The sequence below is a fragment of the Aphelocoma coerulescens genome, chromosome 1 (assembly GCF_041296385.1).
Source record: "Aphelocoma coerulescens isolate FSJ_1873_10779 chromosome 1, UR_Acoe_1.0, whole genome shotgun sequence".
NCBI classification, from domain to species: Eukaryota; Metazoa; Chordata; class Aves; order Passeriformes; family Corvidae; genus Aphelocoma; species Aphelocoma coerulescens.
The window spans coordinates 16095228-16108553 of record NC_091013.1 but is presented as its reverse complement, the minus strand read 5'-3'; the positions used below and the strand labels follow the sequence as shown (position 1 = coordinate 16108553).

Genomic DNA, 13326 nt, shown 5'->3' with positions numbered 1-13326 from the left:
ACTGTTGCATTATTTTCTTTCAAGCACTTGAAAAGAGAATTCTAGCTAAAATGAAGCAAATGTCTTTGGTGCAAGCAGGCTTTTTTTTTTTCCCTCTCCTTTTGGCTCTGATCTCCCTCTGTTTTTGTTTCTGCTCTTGATCTACCACATCCACAGTGTTGCCATCAGGTTGTTTGCTTAACCTCTGCAAAAATGCTTCCAGTCTTCCTTGCTTTGCATGTCGACAAGGATGGAGTATTCCCAAATCCACCACTCCAGACACACAGTGTGTTGTTATCTACCTACATCTAAATGCTTTTTCAAAAAAACCAAAGAAACCCCTATCTCCCCTCACCTTAACTAATCCTTTTATGAAAACACCTACAATGAATCTGTGCTTGCTTCAGAAGTTTCATGCTTTAAAAACTTGAGTCTACCTTATGGACCTCTTCACACTTTCCTGATCCATCTGTTCATCTAGCACAGCTTCTTCTCTATCCCTTCACACAATCTTAGGCTGTTGAGATGCAAGACGCCTTTGCAGATCCTTTAATTGGTAGTAGTCTTTATTTTCACTTCTCTACTTCTTTTCGTATTTATTGAAAAACAAAACAGACCCCCCCCCAAAAAAGGGGGGAAAAAAAAAAAAGAAAAAAGACAACCTGGAAAAAAAACCCCACCCCAAAAGCTTGTGCTTGCTTTCTTTTTTCCTTGCTGGCATTATTATTACAAAGGATGTTTCAAATTACATGCCATTATAATGTTTTTATGCAACCATTCTTTTTCTCCTTAACTGTGAAATCTTGTTTGGGTACAGCTTGTGTTTAAAGGCAGTTATTTATGGAGCGCTGTGGCTCTACATCGTGATGTACAGTCAGTAATGTGTTGATCCGGTAAGTCTACAGACTAAAGCTACTCCTTTATGCAGTATAGCCTATTATAAAACAGCAAACCTTGAAGTGGGGAGTGGCTAGTGCTGATGAAATGCTTTGTGGAACAGGTGGGACTTCAAAGTTTTATTTTAGTTTGAGGGAAGGTTGCTTATGCAATTGTTCCATCTGTCCATCCATCTGTCCATTAGCCTGTCCTCCCACCCTGCCAGTAACTTCTGAACTGCTTGCCCAATTCCTAGTCGACTTTGGCAGAGGGGCACTGTTCTCCAGTCCTGTTGCATGCATATACAGGTCTGACAGAAACAGGCAGATGGCTAGAGAAGAGATTGGGCAAGAATTGGGGAACCCCAGTCTGTGTGTCTGTGGCTGGCCTGTAGTAATAACCACCATGGCATTTGCTGCCTTTTGCTAGGCCAGCGTGCACAGGGAAGGTTGGATGGAAAGTGGGAGAGTTGTGAAGCTGCTGCAGTAGGTTATTGCCTGTGCATGATGGGAGGGAAGTCACAGGGACAATAATTTTGGAATGTTGTTCTAGATGGGAAGCAAGGGTATTCTCATGGGTGGTCATGGGACCCAGAGTTACTGTGAGGGGGGAGACCTGTTTGGCGGTCTAACTTAGGTTTTTAAAGAATTTCCTGTCTTTAAGGGTGTTGGGGAAAGCTGTTCGGCTTAGCCCTGTTATCAAGAGCAAGGAGGAATAGGTGGCATAGAAAACATCATCTGATGTACGTGGGTAAGAGGTTGTGACTATAAAGTCAGTGACAGAAATATGAACTTGATGGAGGAAGAAGACTGTCAGCCAGCCAGGAGGAACTTCAAACATAGAACCTCATATATAGAAATGAGGGGGATTAGAGAGAAAAGAGGTGCTGTAGCACAGCAAATCAAATTGAAATAATTGAAATATTTCTTGAAAAAATTGGAGGGCTGAAATATTTTTTTCAGCTTAGGATTTAAGGAAATCTGTAGCTTCAGCACAACAAATGTGTTGCTTGACTCTCTTTAAAAACTGTACTACTGGTATAAATAAAAACAGATTTCAGTATGAAGGTGACAGTGTGGGATGCCCACAATAATAGTAACAAAATAGTATTTTCAGAAGGTGAACCATGACTCTGCTTTTCCCAAGAAAATAGCTATTCCTGTCATTTGAAGATCATTAAATCTGCTTCAGTAAATTCTATACGCATTGATGTTTTAGTTGCCTAAAGCTCTGTGAGTGAACAACCTATCTGAAAAAAAACCCAGGCATGGCCTTCTATCTATTAGCCTAGTTGTTTTTCAGTTGCTTCTGCTGACTCAATAATATTATGTGATGTAACTCACAGAAAAAAATCCATGCATATTTGTAATTAATGTATTTGAAACTTAAGATTGTTTTAACTATTAAGTTTGGATGCTTGGAGATGTTTGTTTGGGTTTTTTTTCTTCTGAGATAAATCACATTTGTTAATATAAATCACAATAAAATACAGTGACTAAAATTGTATTGCAAGTAATATGTATGGATGAGGGGAGATAGGAAGATACTTGTATTAAGGTCACAGTCTGTTCGCCTTTGATCATACAAACTACTGAACAGCCCTGGGAGGCTTGGAGGCCTATCCTGTATTTTTCCATACCAGTAAAATGGGTGACCTTTCGTTTGACTGTTCCAGTTATAGTCACCTAAAATAACATTTGAGCTATTGTTGGCTATTTCACTGAGAATGAAAGGCAGATCAAGCTTGTTATCTTGCTGCTCTTCAAAGAAATTAACCAAGAGGAGGTATGCGGTCCTTAAAGTGTAAGTCTACACAAAGCTTCAATGCTAGTGAGAAGAGATTGTTCAGTTACTCAAAAAATAAACAGTTCTACACTAATAAATGTACCTTCCCAATTTAAAATCAGTGGGTAATTTTTTAAAAACCTAGTTCTTATACTTTTTTAAAAGCTCAGATTTTAAAATAATTTATCAATAATAATTTTAACTTTCACTTTGTGATTATCAAACTGTGTTGGAATTTTTCTTGCTCACTTTCTGGTATTTTTATGATGAGTTTTATTTTTGACCTCTTTGTAGCTTGTGAAGTACAGCAATAGTTACAACATATCAGTTCCCACCAAATTGCCAAGTTCCATGCACTTTTAGCATCCAGAACCATTCAGACCCCCAAATTTGGGGAATGAATTTTAGTATTGAATATACAAGGGTGATGGTGTAGGGCATGAAAGTAATGTAATGAATGCATGAATGTAATGCATGAAAACAAGAATGTGCTTTTATACTGTTGAATCTCAAAGGTAAGGGCTGGATGATGGGACCCCCAGCCTAATTTGTGCTTCTGGAAGTTGCTGTGCAGATGAATTACTTGACCACTTCCACTTTCTACAACCTATTGTGAATGTAACTAATACTTAAAAAGGAAAATATGCTGTATTTCCTACCCTTAAAGCTGGTTTTACATACGATGCTGAGAATGAAATAGTGGAAGCTGGGTTGCAGCAGTGAAATGGAAGCAGGGATGAAAGCGAGACTATTTTGTTGAGCATATCTACAGATTTTTCACCTGCTGTGGAGCCCTGACATTGAGAGAGCCATGTGTTGGGTAATCTGGAAGACTGTGTGCATTATTCTGGGCCATGTGATTGAGAAGGGTCTGGTACAAGGATGTGGTGAAAAGTTGACCCTGTGGATAAGGCTCCCACTGGCCTGAAGTGTTCCTGCTCAAGGTGGAACACCAGGTGAGCTGTACTGCCCAAGTATGGCATTATACTGTGGATAGCAGCCCTTGAGCTGTGTTGCTAATATTTGAGAGGATGTGTTGTGCTGAAGATTTGAATTGGGGAGCTGCAGATTCTGTTTTATGTTAAAAGTGTGGGATTTGGCAGCTCTTTTTGAAGCATATATATTTGTGCAATCTTTATTTGTATTTTTTAAAAATCATTCATGGCTCATTCATATCTCTTGGGATGAAAAGCCAGTCCGCCTGTGAAGCTGAAAAAATTGGATCTTATTTCAGGTGCAATGATAGATAAAGATTAAAATGGACCTCTAGGATCAATTACTGAGATGCGTGGTAAATTTTTTACTAACTTCCTTTTCCTTCCCTAATAGACTTTGCCATTTTATTGAGGAACTGCAGGACAGATAAGGCTGACTGTGGTGGTGAAGTTCTCTGCTGTAAATCAGAAATAATTTTCAATGTGATGTGAATTGTTTAATGTCTGCAAATGCCTGGTAGTTACATAGAACAGATTTTTGGCATGATACCACAGCAGAAGTGGCATCATTGTATGCTTTAACCTGAAGTTTTAATTTGGAAGGAAAATAATGAAAGCTGAGATTGTTTTCAGTATTTGATAACCCTGTTTTTGTCTGGTTACATGTTGCAAGCAAAAGCACAAGGACATTACTACAGTGTAGTGTGTGCTCTTTTAGGTTCTGTAGGGCCACTGGTAGAACAGTAAGTGATGCTGAACACCTAAGTATCTGTAAACTAGATAATGTCCTGTGATGTGTGCTTTAAGATTGACTTTATGAGTATAAAAATGTACAAAATACACCATTAATGCCCTACAGTTTTATTACAAATCAAGCTATTAAATTGTTTGTTACAAAAATCAGATTATTTTAAATTACAGAGCGCCTTAATGGAATATTTAAGTAACCAATAATACCATGCTAATATCTTGTTTTCTCCTGGTAGTTTTTTTTTTGTTTGTTTGCTTGGTTTTTGTTGTTGTTGTGTTTTAAATATGCCTCCAAAATACATGAGCTAAAGGGAAATTGTCCAAAAGGTATATGGATTACTGAAACATGAAGTGTTTTTAAATAGTGTTCAAGAAAGTCATCTGGAATATGTACATACTGTTATTGTTTTCCTAATTACGCCTTGAATTTGATAAGTCTTTTTCAATTTTATCTGATTAAATGAAGACAAAGAGACATTCTCTTTTGAATATTGTTCCTTAACAATACAGAATAAAGTAATGTATGTTGTGTTTATCACTTTTATTATAACTCAAGATGCTTTCTAATAATTCCATTTGAGGAAAATAATACTGCCGTTTAGTGAAGAGCAAAACCAAAGGAAGAGGAGAAACTGCTCAAACTAATCTAAAAAAAAAGATGAAAGCAGGGGTTGATTAATTGCACTGCAGTACCTAAGAGAAATGTAATGCTTCTGGAGGAGAGACATATAAAATAAGTTTCCAAATTGATTTCAAGTTAAGATGTTAGTAGTGGGGGGACAGAAAACTGCATGTGCCAATGCTAGCTATTTATGGTACAGCTGTGACTTGAGTGCTAAAAAAAGGTGGAATGTAAGTCAAGGTAGCAACTGGACTAAATTCCAGGTGAGTTAATTCTAGAGTGTAGCTATTGACTAAGGCTTACTTTGGTTCATTACTATGCTCCTAAAATACTGTGAACCCAGGATACCTGAATTAAAATCTAAACACTGTTAAACGTACATCCTTATGACCCTTCCCTTTCACAACAGAAGAATTAGATGAAAGCAGGAATTTGTCCTTTGGTAAGTGAGAAACAGATTTAGTTAAAATGTTGGGTAATTTAGAGTTACTTACCTGCATTTGTTACATGATGAAAGCTGTGTATTTTCTATCAGCACTTTTGAGAGTCCATGTTTCCAAACTAGCAGTCTGAGCTTTTTGTTTAAAAGTCTACTAAAATTGTGGGATATAATAAACTGCCCCTGTGGCTTCAAGGAGTTTAGGTAATAAAGCATTGTGTACCATGGTATAAATGACTGACCAATTGTTCAAAGTTATTAAGTGGAGTAAATAAAATATATTAAATTTGGAAAGAGTAGAAAAAATAAAAATCTGTGCTATATAAGGAGTTGTGTTGAGCATGACCTGAAACAGTACTTTGGGTTCCATGAATGGGCCTATTTAATTGCCTTGTTTTGCATGTCTTCCTTGAAGAGATTTGTGAAACAAGGTGGAGAAATACAGACTGGAGAAAGTATTGAGAAAACAGAAATCTGTAGCATGCTTATGCTTCTTGATATAAATTGTCAACATTCTGGGCTGTATCTGAAGTTGCTATGTGGTTTTCACCTTTGTTGCTTGGCTCTGATCAGGGTGGCACCTTTATTCTTTTATTCCCCACTATTCATTTGCTGTTGCTTATACAATTTTGAGGTAAAAAAAATGGTCAGTATTTTCTTTGGCACTTATTTGTAATGATTCTTTTAGGTAAACAGTATAATAACAAAGTAGCCCTTTTGCAAAATAAACAACATAATTCCCCCCAATTATCTGGTAATACTGTAAACTATCCCTGTGTTGTAAGCATTTCTTGCAGTAGAGGCACAGCTTAATGGAATCAGAGCTGAAGGATGTGAACAGCAAGAGTTTTCATTTGTTCTACTTGTACCAGAAGGTAAAGTGGAAATGAGTTTTGCTGGTGTATATACTGAGAAGACATTTTAGACAGATTTTGCAGCTTTGTCAGTGACATGAACTGGGATATTCTGAGCACTCCTCAGTGTCCCTGCTATCTCTGTACAGAGGAAGTTGTTGGGAACTCCTTAGTTTTCTCCTTTTTCATACTGGAGTTTTTGGATTACTGAATAGAAACCAAACCTAAAAAGTCTGCCTAGGCTGTAGACTGCTTTTAAGATAAAATACTGAAGTATGCTGAGCTCTTTTATTCAGTGATAATTGTCATTTCTCCCCTAAAGTTCCAGTAATGTCCTTCACTGTTTTGTCCATTTGTATTAAAGAAATGAATGCTATTCAACTGCATAATGCATTTGTTTTTTTAACTGGGACACAAAACCCCACTATGATTTCAATATTACTTTTCTCTTGAAGACTAAAGACCTGGCAGTAATTAAGTCATAATTATATAAACTTTACATTTCTAGCTTTGCAGTTGTTTTACTTATGTAAAAAGAGAGAAAATAAAATGCAAAGCAATAATTGATGAATGAGGTGATAGGCTGTGGAAGTACCAAGAGGGGAAGCATTGAAGCATTGCTTGTGAGACTGGGGGAGGAGGGGGAAGTGTGTTGCTGTAGTACATCTATAAACACATTTTACAAATACTTAATTCAGAAACAGCAGGCTAACTTGCTTTTTCAACAGAGGGAAATACACCTTTAATGACATCTGCTCTTCCACTCTGTTTTACACGTAGCTTAATCTCTGTAGTTCTTGGGTTTTCCAGTGTGGATTATTCTGTTTGATAGGCTTCTACAGTTCTGAAATTTTGGGGGAGAACTTCTGCAAATGTTGCAGTAGATTAGAGAGAGGAAGGAAAAAAAATGTGGTTGGGAAAAAATCCTGGTGAAATATCATGATCAACACTTCTTTGTTTTTTTAACATTTAAGAACTTCGTGTTTAGATGCCAGTTGTGTGCTGTGTCAAATAGAAATAGAAAAAAGTCTCAGTCTGCATTTCATTTATGTTCATTTTCACTAGAGGAAAAAAAAGTGTAAGCACAATTCAGTCCATTTCTGTTTCTCTGAAGTTTCAAGTCCCGTGTCACCCTGAAGTGAAGCCTACTTATTTTTTTTTCCTTAAACAGCATTACATTCTTATAAATAGTCCACTTGTATGATATAGAAATACTGTGCATATGGTTTATAAACATAAGATGATCTTAAGAGAAGTCTTTAGTATCCTACGTGAGGTTTTAATATTTTTGTTTTTTCTTACTGTGCCTACTTTTATTCCTCAAATAGGGTTTTGAAGCTATTCAGTTGAAGTATTAAGAAAACATCTTTTGAAAATTATGGTGAACTATGTCTTATCAATTGAAGAAAAGAAAAAAAGAAGGACTGAAACTAGTTAGCTAATTGTCTTTTATTCCAGCTGATATTTTAACAGTTACCTTCCGATATTTGCAATACACAGTCACATTTTGAAGAATTAAAAAACTCTAGCCTTGGTATTTTTGTTGAAAGATGTGTCTGTGATAGCTTATCCATAATGGTAACACTAATAAAATGAAATACTGAACTAGAACTAATTCCCAAAGTTTATTTCCTGTCAAACATCCCAGAAAACATAGAATGATGCAAGGTGGCTGTCCTAAATTAACTGAAGAAGCTGATGCTCAGTTTCTTCTTTCAGATGAGACAATAATGCATTGATCAGGTACTTTGAAAGAAGGCAACATGCAAGAAATCATTCATCTCTAGAAGACCGATACCTGTATGTAAAATTGACAGTATTTGCTAGGCTCTGCTGGTGGGTAGGAGGTGTTGGAAGTCCTACTTTGTTAGTCATCTTCTACATATGGAAGCTCTACTGTTATTCTGCTGCACTTCCCACTGGTTAACATCTTAATATATGGTGGAATTAATGAGATTAGCATCAGCAGGTTTTAAAGCTTATTGATTTTTACAAAGGTATCTGTCATAAGTGGAAATCATACACATATGAGCTCGTGCTTTCTATTACTTGCCTGAGAATAAAAATTCACTGTTACTGCCTATAGGGTTTATTTTACAGCGTAAGATCACGTGACAGCATCTTTAATATTAGTCTTTTATCTATCTTATCTACAGCTGAGTCTGTATAATACTTGTTCACACTGCGTACTTATGGCAGATACAACATGTAGTAAAGAAAATGCATTATTTAGGATCAGTTCTTTTTACAAGGCATCTTATTTGGTGGTGAGTGTAGGATTCTGTTGTTAATCATGTTTGTGTGCTAATCAATGGCAATAAATTGAAGGGGATCAGAAAACACTGGGAGTGGTAGCTCCGTATTGTTCTATGCTTTTGTATCAGTTTAAAAAATGCTTTTAAACCAGAAATAAGTGTCTTTTCCTTCTCAGGAAGACTTCCATATTAAAACAATTTAATTATAACCATTAATGAGTGTTGAGATGAATGAATCAAATAATCTGTGCTTCTTAAACTACTGAAAACACCCTATTCAATTTCCATTCTAATTCAATTTAAACTGATAAAATTACACTTAATAACTTAAAAACTTATCAGTTTTACAGTAGTGTATTTCAAAAGACTAACAAAAAATTGTAGTAGGTTTTTTTCGATGTTACAAATCTGAAAAATAAAAAGGTAAGTTAATTATTTGAAGGCATAAGCAGATAATGGATGTTGTGTTTCTGCTAGTAAACTTAAATGAGAATTTCACAGTATTAAAATATGTTGAATTTTGAAGCAATTGAGAGGAAAAGAGAGAATTATTAAAATTATAAAATGTCCTGAGTTGGAAAGGACCCACAAGGACCATAGAGTCCAATTCCTGGCCCTGCACAGGGCACCTCGAGAATTCCACCATGTGCCTGAGAGCATTGTCCAAATGCTTCTTGAACTCTGTCAGACTTGGTGCTGTGATCACTTCCCTGGGGAGCCTGTTCCAGTGCTCAACCACCCTCTGGGTGAAGAACCTTTTCCTAATATTTAATCTAAATCTCCCTGACACAGGGTTGCCCCATCCCAGGTAGAGAACCTGGCACTTGCCCTCGTTGAACTTCATAGGGTTGGTGGTTGCCCAGCCCTCTGATTTGTGCAGATCTCTCTGCCTTCAAGAAGTCAACCGTGCCTCCCAGTTTTGTATGATGGGCAAACTCACTTTGTGTACCTTGAATGTAAGTGCAGTAAGCTGGCTATTTTCCCTGCTCTCCCTGCCCTCTTCAGCTCCCACAGTTCAAATTTGTCATTATAGCTGGATTGCTACACTTAAACAGCACTCTAGTAAAATGAGAATAGTCACTCCTGACAAGACGAAGTCATAAGAATGCAGATAAGTTGTGACTACAGCTGTAACTTAATAATTTTTGGAATTTCTGGGTTCCTGCCTTCTTTCAGAAAGGTTCAACTTAGCAGTGTTTTCAATATTCAGTGAAAGAGGTCTGAAGACATGGTAGAATGGAATGCTTTAGTTGTTCTGCGCTTCATGTGAGGTATTGCAGACGAAAAATCCTTTAGCCCTTTATTAGTTTCTCCGGCATCCTAACCTTTTCTGTTGACGTGTACGCACTTTAGGTTCTTCAAATAAGGTACATTCTTTGTGGCCTTTCAGTAATGAATGTGACATTTTTAGAAAAAAAAATATTTTGAACATATGGCTGATATATTAGTCATTTTCAGTTAACTGTTGTGACTTTTGGTTGGCTAAGGCAGTTTGCTTTTTAGCTTGTTGTATTCTGTAGAGCTCTATTCTTTTTACTGCAAGGTAAGGCTAATAGGTTTTAAGACCTTGAGTAACTAACTGTAATGAGCTACCTTAGTTTGCCACAAATCAGTATATGATCCATCCAGAAATTTGTGTGCAAGGATGATAACATCAAGTTTGAGCTAAACTAGGTTTTATTTGCAAGTCTATATTTGATAGATTATTCTTGTATTAAATTACTCTTCTTGTTATAACTGTCTTACTGTCAATATGGCATGAAATTATGCTCTTTTTAGTTTCTGGGGTGTTTTGTTAAATAAGCATTGTTTTGTCAAAATGTATGAAACAGGGCTGTACTGAAATCTAGATCTTAGAAAGCAATTATCTCACTCGAACACAGTGAGAACAATAGTATGTTTGGGGGTTGTGCCTGTATAGGGAGAGTCTTTGGGAGAATATTTAGGGTTGTCCTTTCCTGCTTGTAGCATTCTTATGCTATACCTGTTATTACCTCCTGGCTGTTGACAGAAACCAAATGCTAGATTTGGTAGACTTGTGGTCAATAAAGTGTAAATGTTTTACTTAAAAGATTGGATCTTAGTAAAGCTTCATTTTTTGGGCAGATGACCATACTTCATACTTCATATAGACTCCTACTATGTCAGTGGAGCGACAAATATTTGAAATACCTATGGTCTGCAGGTCTTACTAGTGTTAATGATTTACTTTCGGTTTAAAGAAATCAACTTTGGGAGCATCTAAAGATACGTAGCCTCCACCCCTTCTTTTAAAGAAACAGATCCCAGGTTAATGAAAAATACACAATACTTTTTTTGAAGACACTGCCTGTATTCTTTCTCAACACGGCAGGATTTTTAGAAAAAGAATTTGGTAACCTAGATGTGTTGATACCTACTCTGATTCCATATTTAACAGATACTTTAACAGTGTCACAGATTAGTGTTTTTACTTCATTTAGAATCTGAATTGTTGTCTGTGAGAAGACTTTTTGTTTTGTGTAAAGCACAAGGTGAATCTCAAGGGATATAGAAGAACCAGTACTAGGAACAAATAGGGGAGAAAGAGTAAGGTGTCCTTCCCTGCTCATTAATTGCAAAGTGGGCAATAAATAGGCATTTTGTTTAATTTTTTTTATCAAGATATTTGGAAGTACTAGTCTTAGCCTTTGCTTAAGCTGTGAGTCTTATGCCTGGCTGTTCACTCTATGAATTACTGGGTTTATGACAGTTTTGTTTTAAATGGGAAGATTTGGATGTTTGTTCTCATCTCTCCCAAAGGTTTGAATCATTGAGTGTAATAGCAAGTTACTTTCCATTTTCTAGTGGTGAATAGTGTATTTGCCTTAAAAAAAAAAACCCTCAAGGAATTCTAGATAAGGTTTCCTAACTGAAGTTATTTAACTCTTAAATGAGTTTTTTGCATACTGCATTTATAACATGGACTAAAGCAATGTGTTTTGGACAGATTCATAAACTGTGGGCAGATGATCATGTGAAGAGGTTTTTACTGGTGCTTCTACCTGCTCTTGCACAATTTTGTATTGGGACCATGGTACGCTAAAATAATTTCTTGGACACCATCCTGTCTGTCAGCGTTTAGCAGATGCCATAAGTAGACGACATTTCTTGAACACAGTGGGGGAATTTGAGGCTCCTGAAAACCTCAGGAACTCTGAGAAAGAGTGAACATTTTAAAAATTCATTATGATAAATTAAATCATCATGATGGAAGAACCTTAAGCAGGTCAGAGGCAATTGTTTCAGTGCCAGTACTCAAACTATATACCTGGCAAAAGGGCTGCAAATATCATCTCTTTCCCCTGATTTATATTGTTTTATTTGATGTAATATTAAGTTATAATATTAAAGTTAAAATGGGCACATGATACCTACAAATGGACATGCTTGTACGAGGGCTTTTTCCTCCCCAAGTGCCTGTCTGTGAGGAAAAGCTTTTGAGCAGTTCTTTGATATATGGATGTAATTAGGTAGGCTTTGAATCGTACCTTGTCAGTCTAATTGTAAAATGTAAGGAGTGCAGGCATCAGTTTTGAAACAGAGTTAAAAAACTTAAAATTAATTTTCTTAGGGCTGTGTTTTGTACTTTGCCAGGGCTGGCTGTCCCTGTACACTGAAATGGGAGAGGGATATTAGAAGGGACCTTGTAAGTAAAGAGTTTTCCCTGGAGTCTCCTCTTACCCAGTGTGGTGAGTAGGAGAAAGAATAGAAGCCCATCTTTCTTCCTTGATTATAGGAGACCATCCTTTCTAATTTGAACAACTATTGCTTAGTATACTTGTATACTCCAGAGAAATCATAAGTTTGCTTAGAGTTAAGCAAGCAATGAAAAGGCTGAAACCTGTTGTTCTTGTGGCAATGGAAATAAATAGTCTGGTCCTTTTCAGTAACTTCTCACCGAAACCTTTTCTCTTCTTTGGTGTTCTAAGTGGTAAACTTTTCCCTGTCCATTCTGCATCTCCACACCAAATTAAGACTAAAATCCTAAGGAGAACCTGAGTCAGTCATGCGTTTTTACATTTGGTTCAAAGTGTGATCATTTTCCTGCTCATAGGTCTGAAGTTTTGTTGCGTTATATCACTTATTCTCCTAGTTACACTCCACAGTGTTCTGTCTTGGCTTTTTAGACTTGACAGGGGTTTTCTGTAATACAAAGTAGAGGATAAGCAGCTAATAAATCATTTGCTATACAAATGAAACCACAAAATGAAGAGTAATAACACTGGTAAGGCAAACACAGGTAACCTAGAATGTCTTGAAGAGTAATTTCAGGCTGTGTGCAACTTCTTCAAGGGGAATTAAAGTTCATCTTGTATCTCTGTTTCATTTTATTGTCCTGAAGGAAGATGGCACAGTTCATATTGCTTTTTCCAATAAAGAAAGCTAGCCTGGTAAAATAATTTCATTCCTGGGGACTCTCATAGGGATTTTAAGTGAATAATATATTGCTTTAGTATTGTTAGTGTTTTGGTGATGGGTCATTGAAACTATTTCAAAACATAAGTTGCAATTGCTGATCTATCCCTCAAATTCTCAGACATTTTTGGATTTATTTGCCAGAGTAACTGCTACATGACATAGCATATTGGTTAATTTAATGTAGAAAGTGTGGGGAATAAAGAAGCAAAGTTATATATTCTTTTTAATTTTTTTTATTAGAAAGCTATAAAAATCTGAAAATTCAGGAAACACTTCATGTTGCATTCAAAGAGGGAACACAAAATTCACATTTTGCAAAATAGGCACCTGAGCCAAGATTAGCGATAAAAGTTTAAAAACTATCTTAATTTAGGCACATGTGAAGGGACTG

At 36.4% G+C, this 13326-nt stretch overlaps 1 protein-coding gene across 2 annotated transcripts in view; it reads left to right on the top strand.

The window, feature by feature from the left end:
* Positions 1–13326, top strand: part of CDKL5 (cyclin dependent kinase like 5) — a 134444-nt gene that overhangs the window by 7502 nt on the left and 113616 nt on the right. The gene's annotated exons all lie outside the window — the stretch shown is intronic.